Source organism: Octodon degus, unplaced genomic scaffold, assembly GCF_000260255.1.
Source record: "Octodon degus isolate 3935 unplaced genomic scaffold, OctDeg1.0 scaffold00007, whole genome shotgun sequence".
Taxonomy (NCBI): Eukaryota; Metazoa; Chordata; class Mammalia; order Rodentia; family Octodontidae; genus Octodon; species Octodon degus.
In genome coordinates, this window is record NW_004524583.1 from 6,536,386 (window position 1) to 6,538,589 (window position 2,204).

The window sequence follows — 2,204 nt, forward strand, 5'->3', positions numbered from 1 at the left end:
CTTGATTGCTTCAGACCATAACAGAAAACTAATTATGTTGTATATTTAACAATGAATAGTAAACAATAGTTATTACCTAAAACTGGATAAAATGCTAAAATGTGTCTATAAGGACTGAGCTCCACCAGCCCTGCAACACATAATTTGTCTTATAATGATGTAATGTTACTTGATGTTTCAGCAATGTGCACTTCTTTTTATGATAGTGGGAACTGAGAAAGACTGAGAAAATGAAACAATTATATCCTAATAGAACAAAACAGAGAATTTTTTTGGCCTTTTTTATTTTTTTAAAGAAGAAGACTATTCTTTTCATAATATTCCTTCACCCTTGAGAGGAACCAACTATGGCTTGCAGCACTGGATAAATCGAGGGTACAAGCACACATCTCAGATGTGGTATCTATTCAGGATCCAAGTCAAGAACTGCTCCAAGTCCAAGCCGTATCCTCCATGAGGACATGTACCATATTTTCTCTGATCTGTATACCAGTAGTAGGGAGTGGGATCAATACCTTCCTTTTTATAACCTGCCAGGATTTCTTCATTATCCCAGATCACATGGAGCTGCCCACAATCTCACCAACACTGGGCATCAACACATTGACTCATTCAGTTGACGGGGATCTTCAGGACATCGTTACATATAGAAGGATTTGATCTCCACAGGAAATTGACACAGCAAGATTGGTTCACTAATGGTGTCTGTCATCTGTCTCTCAGGTGCTTCTGGGATATCATCTTCAAATTCATAGAAAGTCCCATCTTTTTTCTTTACATTGTGTTCTTTTAACCACACAATAGCATCTGTGTAGTTTATCTGTTTGAAAGGCAGTTGGGGGCGATTCTATCTACAACATCACAAAACAAGTCCTCCAACCAGTTCAGGAGATCCTCAAAGGTCAGGAAAGGGCACTCTACTTTCATGTGAGTGTACTCAGCCAGGTGCCTTTGTGTTCTGGGCTGTTCTGCCTTGTATGATTGTGCAATACAAAACAAATCTCCCAGGGCTGGATGGCAGGTCTCCAGGTACAACTGAGAAAATTGAGTTAAAAATCCCTTTTTTTCCAGAACAGTTAAACTTGAAGAGCGTGGAGCTGCCTTCAACCTGTGTTTGCACTAATGTTGGAGGCATAACTTCCTAGTACCTGTTATCAAAGAAGTGGTCTTGGAAGTACCTGGTCACCACAGAGCGTGCTCTTAGGATTTTAGACATGTTTTTTCCCAGAATCATCATGTGCCTGCTGTTGAGCTGGACATCAACATCGGACTCTTTGTTGATCAAGTTATCAGCTCTTCCAGCAGGGGCCAGTCCTGTGAGTTCCCAGAAGTCACAGCTCAGGTCATGGGCCTCTGGATCCTGCTTGCCCTTTGGGGTAAGATTTAATGTTCCATGTACTGCAACACTACTCTTGGTAGACAAGACTACTCCATTGTAATACTGACACAAAGCATCTAATAGACACACTGATGGTAACCTGTACCCTCTTGCAACACCAGGAACATCAAATTCTTTCCTTGTCTGTGCAGCCTATGGACCCAGCCAAACACCTTTACTCTTTGGCCTCTATATCCTTCTAATGCACAAATCTTCACACACTTGGGCTCTGGCAGACTTGAATCCTTTTTAATGGATATCTTCCTGGCTTATTCCAGGTTTTTTTTCTTTTTGCAAACTATCTTCTGCCTCTTTCTTCTTCTGGGGTTCATTCTTCATTTGTTCCCTGTGCCACATCTTTTAAACATTCTTCATCTGTGATTTAGAAATAACATCCCACCTGTCATTTTCTTTTTGTGAAGCTACGTAAATGGCAGGGAATGGTTCTTTTCTCACTGTTGTCAAAACCTTTAGATCTGTGTTAAGTAGTTTTTCCTTGGTTCTATCTCCCACAGCATCATTTCCCTCTTGATTCAAAACATACATCTCTGTCAGCCCCATTCCTGCAGGTGCCCTGGTCACTTCCAAGGACATGGTCTGCAACACCACCACGCCTCCGCGTCACCCCAGTGTGCACCCCTCCTCTTCATCTTTAGAACAGCAAGTGTGCTTTGAAATCACTGCAAGGATGTAGGTTGTTCCTTAGTCTTCACAATTGCCTTTGGGATTCTGACATAGCTTTATACTCAGTAGTCATTAACTTTTAGACAGAGGGTACTTTCCTCACATGACTTCTACTTGGAGCAGAACAAAAAAAACCTGAAGA

The 2,204-nt window shown here is 41.4% G+C and overlaps 1 pseudogene; it reads right to left on the reverse strand.

Moving 5' to 3' along the window:
* Positions 1–345: 345 nt before the first annotated feature.
* LOC101566343 lies at positions 346–1,972 on the reverse strand (annotated as a pseudogene).
* Positions 1,973–2,204: the final 232 nt, after the last annotated feature.